This window comes from Stegostoma tigrinum, chromosome 24, assembly GCF_030684315.1.
Source record: "Stegostoma tigrinum isolate sSteTig4 chromosome 24, sSteTig4.hap1, whole genome shotgun sequence".
Taxonomy (NCBI): domain Eukaryota; kingdom Metazoa; phylum Chordata; class Chondrichthyes; order Orectolobiformes; family Stegostomatidae; genus Stegostoma; species Stegostoma tigrinum.
In genome coordinates this window covers 36,466,485-36,484,640 of record NC_081377.1, presented here as the reverse complement: position 1 = coordinate 36,484,640, position 18,156 = coordinate 36,466,485, and the positions used below count along the sequence as shown (strand labels likewise).

The following is an 18,156-nucleotide window of genomic DNA, read 5'->3' as shown; positions in this document are numbered from 1 at the left end:
AAGCAACTAGGAAAGCAAATGATTAGTCGTATTAGAAAGTGTAAGAATGAAGGCTCACTGGAATTTGCAGGGCCTCAGTAAGTTCTGGGGCACTGTTTGCAGTATTGGACTCTTTACTTTAGGAAGGATATAATCGCTTTAGAAGGAGTGCAACAAGACTAGCCTGTTACCTAAAGTGCTTGTCCTTGTGAATACGCTAGACTCACGTCCTCTAGAGCTTAGAGCAATGAGAGGTGATCTCACGGAGAAAAAAAATACAAAATTGCTAAAGGATTTGACAAAGAAAATGTTGGGAAGATATTCTGCTGGCAGGGAAATCTGGAGCTAAGGGCCGCAGTCTCAAGGCTTTGACTATTTAAGATTGAGATGGGGAGAAGTTTCTTCGGTCAATGGATAATGAATCTTTAGAATTCCCTGTGCCAGATGATGATGATGCTCAGTCATTCAGCAGGTTCAAGACAGAGTTACGTTTACATTTTTGCATACCAAGGGATAATATCCAGCGATATGGAGGTACCTTGGAAAGGTAACGGTAAGGTTGAGGATCAACCGCGGTTTTACTGAATGGCAGGAATGCTCGATGGGCTGAATAGCCTAGTCTGTTACACTTTATATTCTTTTAAACTCATTTACCACAATTAAACACAAATACCAATGTGATTGGTTGTAAATTTGCTTTTAATTCTTTCATGAAATGTCCATATCACTGATAAGTTGGGCATGTGTTGCCCATCCCCGATTGCCTTTGACCTAAGTGGTAGTTTAAGAGTTAACCTCATTGCTGTGATCTGGAGTCATATGGAGGCTAAACCAGGCAAGGGAGGGATAGATTTCCTTCCCTAAAGCACATTAATAAACCAGATGGGGGTTTTATGACAATTGCTGATAGTTGTCATGGTCACCATTGCTTTCAATTCTAGTTCTTGAGATTAATCAAATTTTAAATTCTACCAGATAGGATTTGAACCCATGTACCTTGGACTTTAGTCTTAGCCTCTGGTTTGCTAGTCCATTAACATTACCATCATTGTCCCTAAACAAGGCCCTGAGCCTAGCATTGTCCAGCTGGTCATCCCTTCAGTGCAGTCAATGAGATTGGCCTCAAAGTTAAATCAGAAAAGGTCAGCATGCAGCAATCTGACAGACTGCAGTGCTGAAAGCTCAGAACTGTTTTAGTGGCAGATATCCTGCTTTGGATTTTGCTGGATTTCCCTTCAGAATCCCAATAAATCAGCCTAGAGTTCAGTTAATGCAAGAGTCTCCGGCCAAGAAAAATTCTGCCAATTCATTTTAAACAGTCTCATTGTCTGGCGCATTCTTCATAGACCCAGAAATTAAAATGGTGAATTAGTGCTGCATTGTATTTAAACAATGCCAAATGTCAGTTTATGGAGTGTTGGACACTGATGAATTAGGATTTTTTGATGACTCTTTAAACTTAAAGACAGAATTTGTTTCTCTCTCAGGCATTCTCATTTCCCCCCATTTTTGTATCTCATGAAAACTGAGAGAGATGGGAAGTTTCTGCCAATCAGGTGCGTATAGGGCTGAGGTACAAAACAGCAGAGAAATGATGTTTATGTTCTTAAAGTTAACTTTTTGAATAAGGTAAGTAAGACGTTTATTTACATATCTTCTGACTTGAGAGTCTAGATTTTAGATACAGGCTGAAGTTGTACATTCAATAAATTTATGCAGAATTATTGCCAGTTCCTGTGTAAATGGGGACAAACACTGAAATGCTGCCCAACGTCGTTCACCAGATCAATCTAAATGGAATTGCTTTTGGCCATTTACTCAAGACTGAGCAGTACTAATCTTTCCATTTAATCTGTCTGGGTTGGAGTAAGGTTATAAGACCATAAGACACAGGAATGGAAGTAAGGCCATTCAGCCCATCGAGTCCACTCCGCCATTTAATCATGGCTGATGAGCATTTCAACTCCACGTACCCGCACTCTCCCCATAGCCCTTCATTCCTTGCGAGATCAAGAATTTGTCGATCTCTGCCTTGAAGGCATTTAACGTCCTGGCCTCCACTGCACTCCGTGGCAATGAATTCCACAGGCCCACCACTCTCTGGCTGAAGAAATGTCTCCTCATTTCCGTTCTAAATTGATCTCCTCCAATTCTAAGGCTGTGCCCACGGGTCCTAGTCTCCCCGCCTAACGGAAACAACTTCCCAGTGTCCACCACTTCTAAGCCGTGTATTATCTTGTAAGTTTCGATTAGATCCCCCCTCAACCTTCTAAACTCTAATGAATACAATCCCAGGATCCTCAGCCGTTCATCGTATGTTAGGCCTACCATTCCAGGGATCATCCGTGTGAATCTCCACTGGACATGCTCCAGTGCCAGTATGAGGTGTGGGGCCCAAAATTGGGCACAGTATTCTAAATGAGACCTAACTAGAGCTTTATAAAGTCTCGGAATTGCATCGCTGCTCTCCACCAAAATGATCAATCCCTCAAGATCTGCAGAATATATTCCCATTCGCATTGCTCAACCTCAAGGCAGGCTCAAAATTCAGGAAACTAGTGATCCTGGTATGATTTAACGTGGCTCTGCCACACAAGAACCCAACTATTTCAATAAATCTTTTAAACCTGCATTTAGTTGAACAGAAGGCTAATAGGGGGATGCCCTTCAGAGTGACTCACTGCACAATGCAGCAACATTCAGTAGCATGATTGTGAGCCATCTACAAGCTTACTCTGGCACGCCAAGGCCCCCTGGACAATACTGGTCATACCAGCAACCTCTATCACCTGGTAGGACATTGGCAACAGATGCACAGGAATGCCACTAGTTTCCCTCCAAATTGCAACACAATATTCCTAGGTTTCTCGGTCAAAATCCTGGAACTCCCTCCTCACATCCCAAAGACTGCAATGGTTCGAAAGGTATGCTTACCATCACCTTTTTCAGGGCAAATACGAATAGGCAATGAATGTCAGGCTGGTTGAAGACAAGCTATGGTGCACGTGTGAGGATGACATACAGCCGAGGAGCATGGTGTGCCACAATAACAGAACTTGGGCGGCACGGTGGCCCACTGGTTAGCACTGTTGCCTCACAGTGCCAGGGTCCTGAGCTCAATTCCAGCCTCAGGTGACTGCCTGTGGGGAGTTTCCAGATTCTCCCTGCGTCTGCATGCGCTTCTCCCAAGTGATCTGGTTTCCTTTCACAGTCCAAAATTGTGCATATAGGGTGGATTGCCCATGCTAGATTGCCCAAGGATATGCAGGCTCGGTGGATTAGCCTGGGGAAATGCAATGTTATAGAGATTAGATTGGATGGGATGCTGTTCAGAGGGTCAGTGCAGACTGACCAAATGATCTGCTTCCACACTGTAGGGATTCTTTGGCAGGAATAGCTATAAGCCACAGCAATAAAAGCTAGCCTTCCTGTCAATGTCCACAAAAACGGAGGTCCTCATGCAGTCAGGGCCTGCACATCATTCACCAAAGAAGTCTGAATGTTCTTGTTATTTATTTTGTTAAATAACCTCTTGTCTGGGGAAGTGATCTTCCCTCCTATCCTAAAGGTACTAACTTTGCAAACCCTCCTGTGGGAGATCAATTATAGCCATTCATATGTAAACAAATCCTGGGTGCTGTACATTCATGAGTAAATGAACAGCAGCTTCTCAAAATAAAGGTGTACGCTCATGTGAAGGAGTTGCACAGTTAGGCTAAGGCTATTGCTCTGGGGACAAGGGTTCAAATCACATCAGAGCAGCTGGTGGAATTTGAACGCAATAATAAAAGTCTGTAATATATAATGTTAGTCTCCCAGATAACAAGGTGTAGAGCTGGATGAATACAGCAGGCCAAGCAGCATCTTAGGAGCAGGAAAGCTGACATTTCAGCTTTCCTGCTCGGCCTGCTGTGTTTGTCCAGCTCTACATCTTGTTATCTCAGATTCTCAAGCATCTGCAGTTCCTACTATCTCTAAAGTTAGTCTCCCGTCTGGTTCACTAATGACCTTTGGGCAAGGAAATCTACCTCCGTAATCAGTCTGACTCGCATGTGACTCCAAACCCATGCCGATGTGGTTCACTCCTAATTGTCCCCTGAATTAGCCCAGTCAGCCATTCCATTTAAAGGCAATTACGGCTTAGCAACAAATACTGGCCATTCTTCACGAAATAGTTCTTTAAAATGTTGTAGCATCCTGATTTATTGTGATTCTGGGGGCCTGGGTGGTTTTAAAATGGCCCAACTCAGGCCCTGCAATTTCTGTCAGCCTTAGACAGTGAACAGGCACAGTTATGACTATAAATTGAAGAAATATTTTGCATGAGAGGGGTTTAAACAGAGTAAACATCCTACACATGAAATTCACTGCAGAGCCTTTGTGTGCAGTACTTTTGTAAAGACTGCAGTGGCTAAGTGAAGCAGCTTCTGCAGTGAATACTGTAAAAGGCAGCCTGTTGGGCTGCTATTCTTATCAACAGAAACCCCGGCAACACAGCATCACAGAGACATGAACCTTCTGTGAGGCACATATACACTCCTTGCTGCTCAGTGTAAGTTGCTGAGATCCTCCGTTTTGCTCATGGTAACTTGTAAAAAGGCATGTTTACGGAACGCTGATCCCTGGCAATGGCTTTCAATTATTGCATGTTGGAGATTTATCACCAGAACAGTCTTTCTCACTACCACCTCTACCAGTATGGTTCAGCTATCCTTTCCTGATGGCACTGCCACATACTGGGTACAATTAACCCACCATGATAGCATCGTCTTAACCAATGCTTATCTGTCACACCCTGAGGGCACTTTGTTTCTTGTTGGCTTGTTTTTGTGACTGTCACCAAACCAGCTTCTGTCCTCCACGTGAGAGGTGAGCTCTGCAGCAGTGGTGGGTGAGTGCCTGTTTCAGTTAGGTCAATCAAAGTTGTGCCTCAGATAGCAGTGTTCACTCCTTGGTTGGTTGGTGAGAGAGGCATTGGGTGAGTCAGCTTCTCATGCCCGCGCTAAACCTAGCACACGACTCTCTACAATTACACTGCCATCAGCAATTCGGAACAAATATCACAGTGGCAATAAAAGAAGTGAGTGTCTTTCTCACTGTCTTTGCAAACAAATAAACAGAAGTGTTCAAACATACTGGGAAACTGGGCATTGGGGGGTGTATTCTGGGAAAAGGCTCGTTGACCAGGTGGGGCAGCTGGGGGCACAAGATCATGTGATGAAATCTCCAGGGATGCATCCAGCCAAAGCTGGCAACTCTAACCAGGCCTGCCACTACAACAGGGTTGGTATAAGTGTCTGAGTAAGTCATGGGTTCGGTGGTGGTGAGAGAAGGAGGTAAACCTCCCGAACAGCCCCTCAATTTGCCTGGTAATGAGAAGCCAGGACTAATCAGTGAAGGCATTATAAATGTTTAAATGGGCAGAGCAACTTTCAGTCAAACTGTTCCTGTTTTTACAGCACGCCCTGAAAAGCCACAACAAAACAAAGGATGTGTGTGAATAAGGCATGATATGCTGTATCTTGCTGAAGCACATTTACCAACAGGACACTTTACTCCCTGTGAGCTTTCAGGGCGCTTATAATTTAAGTTATATAAATTTTAGGAATTGTATAGTCTTTGACATAGGCAACCTTTTAAAACTGTATTTTCAACATTTTTATCGTTTCTTTCCTCCTCTTCCCATTTAAAAGTACAACGTTTGACTGGAATGCATCCCCTTCCAACAACAACTTTAATTTATATAATGCCTTCAACATCATAAAATGTCCCAAGATGTTTTGTGGCAAGGAGCAGTATGAACCAGAATTGAAACATGAGCCACAAACTGATATTAGGATAGGTGACGAGACAGGTTCAAACTCCTGAAGGAGGCATGAGAAATGACGAGGTCTAGGGACAAATTGCAAAGCTTAAGACATTGGCAGTGAATGGAAAGATACCAAAATAATTTCTCCCCCACCCCCACCACTGCCAATGATGATTCTGGCAAACTAAAGCTGGTGATCTCTAGATATTGTCCCAGTAAAAATATTTTATTTGGTTTCTTATCTCTCTGGCCCAGACAGTGTTTCGCATACAGAAGGGTGTCCCTCATGGACGTGGTTCTCCTCCACACAGCTTTTGATGCAATTCTGGTGTTCAGCTCTAAAGGCACTTGATGAACTCCCTGGTATCCCGACCAAAAATAGAATTTGATTCATTCAGTCATAACAAAGCAATAGCCTGGAATATAATCACGGTATATGGTCCAGGCATGTCAGGTAAAAAAAATGCTGGCATTTCCTGAAAGTGTTTTCCCCGCCCAAGCAAGATTCAAGAGTGGCCCATGACAATCTTTTCCAACCTTTTCTTTACACTATTTCCTACATTAAAAACTTCAAATGCATTGGCTGTAAAGCCCTTTGAGATGTCTAGTGGTCATGAAATACCCTACATAGATGCAAAACTTTCTTTCTTTGTTTACAACTCACATTAGTCAGTGCTTTGTAGTGGTTTAAAAGTCTCTTGTACAACTTTCTGCATTTGGCTTGAGCTTTAATAGCAGGATGAGGCCATTCAGCCCTCTGAGTTTGTATTGTCGTTCAGTGAAGTCCATGATTAGATACATTTCTCAACTCTATGTATTCACTTTCACTATTATTACTTCAGACCTATGTTATGTCCTCCAAGGAGGTGCACTGCTCTCAGAGGCCACTGGAAATGAAGACCTTCCGTGCAAAATGGAACTGTACCATAAGCAAAGCAGCTCCAAAACATGAACCTACCACACTTCTCCCGAGAATACACCATAAACCATTTTGCCTAATCTTTTGCACACAGAGAAATTGCAACACAGACAGAGGCCCAATCAGTCCCTGAGATAATGGGAACTGCAGATGCTGGAGAATACAAGATAATAAAGTGTGAAGCTGGATGAACACAGCAGGCCAAGTAGCATCTCAAGAGCACAAAAGCTGATGCTTCGGGCCTAGACCTTTCATCAGAGAGGGCCTAGGCCCGAAGCATCAGCTTTTGTGCTCCTGAGATGCTGCTTGGCCTGCTGTGTTCATCCAGCTTCACACTTTGTTATTCCAATCAGTCCCTGTTTACATTTACTGTCCACACAAGCAAACTGTTTTCAATCACCTTTACTCAAACCTGTGCCATGCATTGTGAGAAGGCACATCAGCAACCGACAGCAGAGTGTGTGAGATTGACAGACAGAACACACACACACAAAATGTGTGATGTGAACTCTTTATTCTCTCTAATGAACGCCATGGGAAAATTCCACATTGAACTACAACTTGGCTAGAATTCTGATCACAGAATCATTGCTACTCAGGCCAAGTGAATAGCAGTTGGGGCTCCTGACACTGTAGAAACTCCATCAATGACTCTGTAGAGTCTATGGCACTGATGGATGCATAGTCATACACACAGCTCCTTGCCAATCAGATTGCAAAATGGAACTGTACCATCAGCAAAGCAGCTCCAAAATATGAACGCAAACCCAAAACTGATGACCCCCCAGGTAAGGCCCAAGTAAACGGGCCAGCTTTGTCCAAGTGGTTCTACGTAAAGGTTCAGTTTGGAAGAGAGGGTGAGTAAAGCATTGTTGGTGATTTCCATATCAATTATTCAGCTGGTTAATTGGGAAAGTGTTTGGGGTGGGGGTGGGGGGTGGGGGTCATGCAAAGATTAAACTCAATCCCAACGGCCAGAGATTGGGAACTGTAAACATCTCAACCCTAACCCAAAGTATCCGGGGGCACAGGGTGGAAAAGGGTCCGTTACCCCTCCCATGGTTCAATAGTCCACTTTCATTGACTGATTAGCCAATGGATAGCTTACCGAACAATGACCATGGTTCATGGACCCGTAGCATGGTAAGTAGCAAGATCTCCAGTAAAATAGAAAACATGTGGAAAAAAAAAGATTAGTTTTAAGTATTAGCAGGCCACAAGACATAATTCAAAAATATCTATTCAGAGCAAGGACTGAGGTCATAAAACCCTGAGCTAACCCATCTGCTATTGCACTGATATCCCAAATGCATATTTTAAAAAAAAATTGACTCTGAGGGGTACACTTGATTTAAAAATAGATATAGTGTTCACGACTTTGAACAAAATATTACCAGGTGCAAGCTTTCATCTCTGCAGCATTTAAATGTGTACCATGATCATGCACAAGATTTGGGTCAACTGGGTTTGGTTTGGATCAATGGCAGAAAGGAGGTGGAACCTGCTATTGCATTGTGAGAACATCACTTTAATGAAGATCTTGTGAAGAATGAAAGACTCACTTTTATAAACTGACAATGAAGTACTTTTGAATTGTAGTCACCGTTTTAATGCAGAAAATAGAACAGTCACTTTTGTGTAAAGCAAGCTACCACAAACTGACATTCCCCCTGCCCCCCCACCATTTCTGATGAAAGGTCCTGACCCGAAACGTCAACTTTCCTGCCCCTCTGATGCTGCCTGGCCTGGCTGTGTTCCTCCAGCTCTACACTGCAATTGTTTCTGACTCCAGCATTTGTAGTTCTTACTCTCCCACAAACAGCAATGTGATATTGGCCAGATAATTCTCTTCGGTGCTTGTGGTTGAGGAATTAAATTGAGGACAATGAGAATAACGCAATTGCACTTTGTCAACACAGTACCATGGAGAACTTTGACAGCTTCGTTTGAAAGGCTAAAGTGAGAATCTTAGATAATGGGAACTGCAGATGCTGGAGAATTCCAAGATAATAAAATGTGAGGCTGGATGAACACAGCAGGCCAAGCAGCATCTCAGGAGCACAAAAGCTGACGTTTCGGGCCTAGACCCTTCATCAGAGAGGGGGATGGGGAGAGGGAACTGGAATAAATAGGGAGAGAGGGGGAGGCGGACCGAAGATGGAGAGTAAAGAAGATAGGTGGAGAGAGTATAGGTGGGGAGCTAGGGAGGGGATAGGTCAGTCCAGGGAAGACGGACAGGTCAAGGAGGTGGGATGAGGTTAGTAGGTAGATGGGGGTGCGGCTTGGGGTGGGAGGAAGGGATGGGTGAGAGGAAGAACCGGTTAGGGAGGCAGAGACAGGTTGGACTGGTTTTGGGATGCAGTGGGTGGGGGGGAAGAGCTGGGCTGGTTGTGTGGTGCAGTGGGGGGAGGGGACGAACTGGGCTGGTTTAGGGATGCAGTAGGGGAAGGGGAGATTTTGAAACTGGTGAAGTCCACATTGATACCATATGGCTGCAGGGTTCCCAGGCGGAATATGAGTTGCTGTTCCTGCAACCTTCGGGTGGCATCATTGCGGCAGTGCAGGAGGCCCATGATGGACATGTCATCTAGAGAATGGGAGGGGGAGTGGAAATGGTTTGCGACTGGGAGGTGCAGTTGTTTGTTGCGAACTGAGCGGAGGTGTTCTGCAAAGCGGTCCCCAAGGCTACTGCATCCCTTAACCAGCCCAGTTCGTCCCCTCCCCCCATTGCACCACACAACCAGCCCAGCTCTTCCCCCCCACCCACTGCATCCCAAAACCAGTCCAACCTGTCTCTGCCTCCCTAACCGGTTCTTCCTCTCACCCATCCCTTCCTCCCACCCCAAGCCGCACCCCCATCTACCTACTAACCTCATCCCACCTCCTTGACCTGTCCGTCTTCCCTGGACTGACCTATCCCCTCCCTACCTCCCCGCCTATACTCTCTCCACCTATCTTCTTTACTCTCCATCTTCGGTCCGCCTCCCCCTCTCTCCCTATTTATTCCAGTTCCCTCTCCCCATCCCCCTCTCTGATGAAGGGTCTAGGCCCGAAACATCAGCTTTTGTGCTCCTGAGATGCTGCTTGGCCTGCTGTGTTCATCCAGCCTCACATTTTATTATATTAAAGTGAGAATCTTGTTTTTTTGTGCTTAGTCCTTAGACTGGAACATGGTGACTTACAGACAAGCGTGCTGTCATAGCTGGCACACTCTTAAAAATATCCCCCCACCTCCACTGACTCAGCCAGCTGTTTCTTTTAATTACTTCATGGGACGTCGGCATTGTTGGCCAGGCCAATGTTTACTACCAATCCCTAACTGCACAGAGGGCAGTCAAGAGTCAATCACATTGCTGAGAATCTGCAGTCACATGTTGGCCAGACTGGGAAAGGATGGCAGATTTCCTTCCCTGAGGAAATTAACAAACCAGATTTTTTTTCTTAAAACAACAGTCAACAATGATTACACGGGCACCAATAAACTGGCTTGTTATTTTAGAATTATATTGAATTCAAGTTTCACCATCTTCTGTGGTGGGATTTGAATCCTTTGCTCCCAGATCAATAGCCTGGAGTTTGGGAATTACTAGCCCAGTGACATTACCACTGTGCCACCATCTAACAGAGGATAAGCTGTACCCAACAGGCCATAAAACTATAGTCTGTGATGGAAGCTGTTACTACTTCCGAACCCTCCTACAAAGTGCACACTGTAGCTGTCAGGTGAGCACATCAACTTGTGCTCTAATGCAAAACAGGTGAAGATTCCAGCTGGTGCTACACACTTTTGTAATAACGTTTGGACGAGAATAAACACCCTCCTCGCTCCACCCAGAACCAGGCAAATTTCATTTGAGCGGAGGGGGAAAGGACCAGATGAAAGCACAAATCAACTCAAGGGAGAGAAAAAAAAAATCCATCTGGGGAATTCCCAACGGTCAAATCTAAGCAACTGAGACTCATCCAGAAGTTCCCACTAGCTCTGAATTCCCCAATTACATAAGAGGCGATTTTCTCCCCCAATCAGAAACAGGCCCAGCTCTCACCTGTAGGAATTATTACATTGATACCCACCACATGGGACCTGTTACAAAGGAGCACTTTAATCTGGGGAAAACTTTTGGGATCTCTGCATTCCTTTAAGATGTGCCCAACGGCCCATCTCATTGACATCCACCTGTTCTGATGTGAGCTCAAATGGCTCGGAGCATTGTTTAACTTGGTAATGCACACAAAAAGCAGAGTTGGACGATTTTGCTACATTACAGATGCAATATAAATGCAAATTATTACTGCTGGTGACAATTCCAGCTCTTCTGTGTATCAATACAGGTGATGAACTAGCAATTTGAACAAAATGGCCAAGTAAGAAAATGTCTGGTTTCAAGGCAGTTACTTTGTCTTTAAGAACAAGATACGCTGCGTAGAGCTATTTTAAAATGGAACCTTAGTTCTGCAAAAGAAAAATGTTGTTCTTGGTCTTTGAGAAAATACTGTCAATAATAACGTGCAAGGCATGTTGTCACCTGAAATTTGAACTAAAAAGAATTAGGTACTGCTACCAAGTGAACACATCAAAACATTCACTCTGTTCATGATTTACGTTTTCTGGCATGTGCCACATTTATGTCCCTGCTGGTACATAACTCAGAGATCAACATTACTTTGCTTGTTGGACAAATAAATGGCACGTCCTCAGTTTTTATTGAATGAACTGGGCAGTCAGTTCTGTAAGGCAGTCTCTGTGCTGTGAATTGTTTCAGGTGTTTCATAGACTAACATCCTGCTCTATGTCCTCTTGGAGGGAAAGCAGTGGCTCAGACCAGCTCTGGAATGGAAGCATCCAGATCGCAGTGATAAGTGGCATCTCACCCTTTTTGCCCTTAGTAACTTCTGGTCAGAGGAAAAGAGAAATAATCCCGGGATTTTTCCTCCCCTTCAGTACCCAGCCATATTTGCTGGAAACAGCATGCAAGGGGTCTGCATGATCGGAGTTTTGATGCTGCCCTGCGACTGAACAGCCTCAATAATGACGAGCGCTCATTTAATGGGCTAATGGTACAGCAGGGGCAGAGACTGGGAGCAGGAGAGGAAGGATCGAGTCTGATGCATTTATGCGTCCAACCAGCTGAGACAATAAAGGGGACATTGTCTGGGACTGAAGCAATAGAGAATTTAGTCGCCAATACTGTTCAGAGGTCAGACTGCCGGCTGAACCCATTCTTGTGTCATTGTGAGCAAGATACACAGGTAAATTGCCCAAGACAGAACAAGCAGCCTGTACTTCTGTTGTAATGCCAGATGCTTATTAACTGTCAGTTAGCTCCACATATTCAGGAACCCTCTCTATGGTTGCTGTCAGAGTCAATCAATGATTAGACAGGTGACAGTGCACAGTGGGTCAAGTTCGTCTGATGTCAGAAGCAAAAGTCATGTTATATCAGTCAACAAAAAAAAAATGTTTTTCCTTCAGTTGGGCCAGTTCCTCATGATGTATGTCAGATTGAATCTACCTGCTCTCACTGAGCCACATTGTAGCATCCAACACCATCTTTCACCAGCCTTTTACTGTGGAAACAATGTAGCTAGGCAATAAATCTAAGCAAAATAAGTGGATAGGCTGGCTGACAAACTTTTTTCTTAATAAAGAGATCTCCCCGTCCTTTTTATTATTGTTTTGAGTCAGAAGTAGTTCTGATTAAAGTAATCACAGATGAAAGACTTTCATGTCCGAACTCCTCTCACCAAGAAAGCACCAATTAACTAGCTCCTGTAGATCTCAGTATCAGTATCAAGGAGTGCTGAGAAAGGGTCACTAGACCTGAAACATTAACTCTGATTTCTTCTTCACTGATGCTGCAAGACCTGCTGAGGTTTTCCAGCAACTTCTGTTTTTGTTCAGTACCATGGTACTTGCCAATGTGCTTCTGTTATGTCTTGCATGATCTTTGTTTTCTGAAATCTTATCTACTTTCGCAGTAATTCAATGCCTGAATAAAGCTTGGCGAATAGAAGAATATACAACACCTATTAAGGTTACTTCAATTCATCTGTGACCCAACGCTACCTAGAAAAGTACATCCCAACAAAACAGCTTAAGCAAACAGTTGAAGAAGCTAGATATGCCCCCTGCTTTCCCAACCCCCTCACTCGCTTTGTGTCAGGACCCAAAATACTGGAGATCTTTTCCCTTCTCTGTTCTGCATGATTGAACAATTCCTCTGCAGAGGCAGCACCACAGCACAATGTGACTATGACTGCAAAAGCTCACAGCTGATCAGAAAACAAAACACACACATAATGATCATAAATCTCAGCGTAACCGAGACATCCCCGATCCTGACCTCCCCCACTCAACTCCCTCAGATATAGGACTGATGTGATGTTTCATTTCACCAATTCTAAAAGTAAGGATTGCTTCATTCTTTGTGAAATGCAAGAATTATGACAACTTTCTCTGCCACTGTTGGTGTCGCTTGACCACACAAAAAGGTCTGTGAGTTCCCCCCCCCAATTAATCCAAAGCCCCTGTGATAGCTGCAGAGCCAAATGATTAAACAGCACAGCTTTGCATTACTTGGATCTGATCATTTACTGCAATATCCTTTCCACAGCTTCTCCATCCTCTCTGTCTCTCTCACTCCTGCAATCCTATCCTCTCTCTCTTACTCTTCCCCTCTACCCTGCTTTCTCCTTCTCTTTCTTTCTGTCCTATTCCTTCCTATCCATCTTGCGGTCTCTCTCCCTCTGCTCTGCTCTCTTTCTCATGCTCTTTGTAGACTTATCACAAAATGGTTATCTCTTGAAAAATGGAGGCTGAGGGGTGACCTAATGAGGGATTTTTAAAATTCCAAAAGCTCTGGATAAAACAGATACAGAGAAATGTTTCCTCTTGTGGGGAAGAGCAAAAGTAAATGCAATCAATATACAATAGTCACCAAAAAATCCAACTGGGAGCTCAGAACTTTTTTACCCAAAGAATGATGAGAATGTGGAGCGTGCGACCACAGGGAGTGGCTGGAGTGAGTAATGGAGTTGAATTCAAGGGAATACTGGAGTAGGTTTTGAAGGGGGAGGGAACAATGAAGTAGGAGGGGAGGTGGCACAAGTGGGGCACAAACACCAGCATGGGCTATTGGGCTGAATGGCCTGTCTATCCTATGTAATTGATCCATCCTGCTGCTCCCTCTCTCTCTCTCTCCTGTTCAGCTCACTCTCAGTGTTCTATCTCTCTTTCCTGTTCTCCTTCTCCCTTTGATCTGCTCTATAGCCATCTTTCCTGATCTCTCTCTGATCTCTATCCTGGTCTCTCTCTCTCTCTCCGTCCTGTTCTTTTTCTCTCTTTTTCCCGATTGCTCTCTCTGTCACTATGTTCTTTCGTTGTATCCTAATCTTACTCTCTATGTATATATATCCTGGTCTCTCTCTTCCTGTGTCCTGTTCTGCCTCAATTTTCTCTTGCTATGTCCTGATCTCTTTCCCTCTGTATCCCGTTCTCACTCGCTGTGACCTGATCTCTCTCTATCCTAGTCTCCTTTTCGCTGTGTGCTCTGTCCTTCCTGATCTCTTCCTCTCTTGTGTCCTGATCATGCTCTCTCTCCGTCTGCTTCGCTCTCTCTCTCTGCGCCAATGGAGAGACCAGATCGGAAACCCCTTCCAGCTTTGGGAACACACGCACTCACAGGTCCTAACTCCCAGCGCTGAGGCGAACAGCAGAAAGTGAAAAGCCACGTTCTCTTACCTTCCTAGAAGTGTAGAGTCCAGGGCAGCGGGGCTTCGGTAAACTCCCTTTAGCTGGAGCAGTGCACAGTTCCTGCTGCAGACCCCAGCCAACCCCAAAACTCCCCCCCCCAACATTTTCACCATCACATTCCTCACCACCCCTCCCCTCCAAAGTAAAGTGTTTTAACAATGAAAGGTGGGCTTGCTGTGCAAAAGTGCCGGCCTCCTGAGCAGTGATGTCATTTCATGGCCATATTTGGTGCAGAAACTGATTCCTTCTCTCTCAGTGAAGGAGGAGCCTGAACAGTTCCTGAAACCACTCGGAGCTGGAATCCAGACTCAAAAAGCAACGTTTCGAGTCTCAGCAATTCCAACAGGAAGCAACTCTGGCTGCAATGGGGAGGAAACCTCTGAACTACTTCTCACGCCATTGTTTGTGCAACACTCCTAAGTAGTCACTGCAGTTGCCTTCCAGACAGACAGCTCCCTCCTACAACAGCCAGGAAACTCATTCATTCCAGCCGCATTTTATTTTAAAGTCACAGGCGCTTCTTCATGTGCAACAACTTTTCTACTTACCGAATGTAAAGGTGACTGATTCCCCTGATGTACGCTTGCTTTCTGGTAATCCAGTGTGACTGCCCCGCATGTTAATGCTCCTACAGTGCCCGGGGAGGCTCTCGTCTGTTCACCTTTGGCCAGCCCAGCGCCTCGATCCAACTCGCACCACTTTACACAAGGGCTGGGAGTCCCAAAAAGATCCTTTCGACCAGTGGAATTCGGCTAATCGTCCAGGGTTCACAGTCTGCTGCTGTAGATCCTGACAGTAAACACCGTCCCTAAATAAAAATCTTGGTACTAAAGCAGGCACGAAAGAGAGTCACTGGAATTGAGAAGGCCAGCAACACGGTTCCCTGGTTAGCAATGAACATCAACAACGAACCCAGTACTTTTGTGCTCATTTTTACACAATGTATTGAAATGACTTGCTTTTGTTTAAAGTTAACAATAAAATGTCTGCTGTATACCAGGATTCAGTTTTACTGTCAGAAATAATAGGAACTGCAGATGCTGGAGAATCCAAGATAACAAAGTGTGGAGGCTGGATGAGCACAGCAGGACAAGCAGCATCTCAGGAGCACAAAAGCTGACGTTTCGGGTGATGGGTCTAGGCCCGAAACGTCAGCTTTTGTGCTCCTAAGATGCTGCTTGGCCTGCTGTGTTCATCCAGTACCCCACACCCACCATTGTTCACTTTTACTGTCGTTGTGTACAGTTCCCGTCCAAGTTTCTTCCCCACCCCCACTCCAAACTTAAACCCCACTACTCCTGGGAATGCTGCCATGATGGGGAGCAGGCCTTAAAAGCACTAGGTAATCTCTCCCCTCTGCCCCCTAACTAAATGAGCTACTTTTCAGGTGTAACTCCATGTGGTGACCTTCAGCCAGCTCTTTCACTGAGAAAGTATCACATCACAGTCATGTCAGACCCTCCAATGACAGATTCTACCCTCGTTCTTTCCCACAAACAGGCGTCACTGGGAAATGCAGATGCTGGAGTCAGAGATAACACAGTGTGCAGCCGGAGGAACATGGCACCAGAGGAGCAGGAAAGTTGACATTTCTGACACAGACACTTCATCAGGACTGGGGAGGGAGCTGAGAGGGAAGAGGGATGGAAGGTAGGTGGGTATCCTCTCTCACTGGCCCAATCAATCCCCCTTCACCAACACCCTCACCCACTTGACAGAACCTGTCCTGACACTCAACAACTTTTCCTTTGACTAGGGGGACATGGTGGCACAGTGGTTAGCACTGCTGCTTCACAGTACCAGGGACCCGGGTTCAATTCCACCCTCAGGTGACTGCCTGTGTGGAGTTTGCACATTCTCCCCATGTCTGCGTGGGTTTCCTCTGGGTGCTCTGGTTTCCTCCCACAGTGCAAAGATGTGCAGGCCCAGTGGATTGGCCATGCTAAATTGCCTGTAGTGTTCAGGGGTGTGTAGATTAGATGGGTAATAGGGGGATGGATCTGAGTGAGATGCTCTGAGGGTCAGGGTGGACATGTTGGGCCAAATGGCCTGTTCCCATGCTGTTAAGGACTCTATGATCCTCCCACCCCCCCATGGCTATGGGCACCTGCATGGGTTGAGCTATTCCTGCCTCTTTATAGGATATATGGAATCGTTCCTCTTCTGCTGTCATGCCAGCAGTGTCCCTCACCTCTTCCTCTGCTACATTGCTAACTGTATCAGCAATGCCTAGTGCACCCATGCGGAGCTTCGACAGTTCATCAACTTTACTAACACCTTTCACCTCAGCCTCAAATTCACTTGGACCATCTCTGATACCTCCTTCCCCTTTCTGGACTTCTCTGTCTTCAAATCTAGTAACTATCTCAGCACCAACATCTACTTCAAACCCACCGACTCCCTCAGTTACCTTGACTACACCTCCTCACATCCATCATTCTGCAAGAATGTGATCCTTTTCTCTCAATTCTGCTGCATCCCAAGATGGAGCGTTCCACTTCATCCCAGATGTCCTCCTACTTCAAATTTCTCCCTCCATCAATCAAATTTGCCCTCAACTGCATCTCTTGCATTCCATGTGCTTCTGCCCTCAAACCCCCTCCCCACAACAAAAATAAAGACAGAGTCTCCCTGGTCCTCACACATCATCCCACTAACCTCTGCATCCAGCGTATCATTCGCTGCCACTTCAAAGAGATATTTCTCTCCCCACCTCTAGTTGCATTTTATAGGGACTGCTCACTCTGCAATTCCCTAGTCTACTCCACACTCCCCACTAACCTCACCACACCCAGCACCTTTCTTGGCTACTACAGGAGGTACTACACCTCCCCCTCACCTCCATCCAAAGCCCAAGACAAACTTTCCATTTCCAACAGGATTCACCTGTATATCTTCCAACCTGGTCTCGTGTATCTATTGCTCTCGATATGGTGTCCTCTACATCAGTGAGACCAAATGTAGACTCATGGACAGATTTGCAGAGCACCTGCACTTTGTATGCTGTAATCAACAACACCTTCCAGTCGCCAACCATTTTAACTCCCCCTTCCCACTCCCTGGGTGACATGTTCATCCTGGGCCTCTCCAGTGTCACGATGATGCCACATGCAAGCTGAAGTAGCAACATCTCATATTCCACCTCTGAACCCACAATTCGATGGCCTAAACATAGAATTCACCAGTTTCAAAATCTCTCCACCCCCAGCCTCATCCCATGTCCAAACCTCCCTCTCATCCCTGCCTCTTTGACTTGACATGACCTGTCCATCTTCTTCCCCAACTATCTGCCCCACCCTTCCCACCAACCAATTCCTACTACCCATTCCTGAATCCACCATCCCACCTACCTTCTCCCAGACCGACACCTCTTCCCTCTCTTTCTTTCCCAGTTCCCTTCCCCCTCCCCAGTGCTGATGAAGGGTGTAGGCCTGAAACGTCGACTCGTCTGCTCTCCTGATGCTGTCTGACCTGCTGTGTTCCTCCAGGAGTGACTGTAATGTGGCCAGGAGCTGTAACACCTGCATTGCCTTCCTTTCCCCTCCCTCCACCTCCAACCAAGTGACGTTGCAGCCATTTGAGATCAGCTAGTGCAGGCCAGGCTGATGTAGTGTCTGTAACACACAGCATTACACTGAATGCTGCAGTCAATCATTGGGGTGAGCAGACAACCCAAACTGAAGGCCCTTTCTATTT

The 18,156-nt window shown here is 45.5% G+C and overlaps 1 protein-coding gene across 3 annotated transcripts in view; it reads right to left on the bottom strand.

Annotated features, from left to right (window-relative positions):
• luzp1 (leucine zipper protein 1) overlaps window positions 1-15,120 on the bottom strand; it is a 130,337-nt gene extending 115,217 nt beyond the window's left edge. Inside the window, exon 1 of one of the 3 annotated variants that reach the window (XM_059654350.1) lies at window positions 15,009-15,120. The gene's annotated coding sequence lies outside the window, so the exon portion shown is untranslated. Of the gene's footprint in view, window positions 1-14,448; window positions 14,551-15,008 lie in introns of those variants that run through there. The other 2 variants (XM_048558355.2, XM_048558352.2) reach the window with 2 other exon arrangements.
• Between the last annotated feature and the right edge of the window lie 3,036 nt (window positions 15,121-18,156).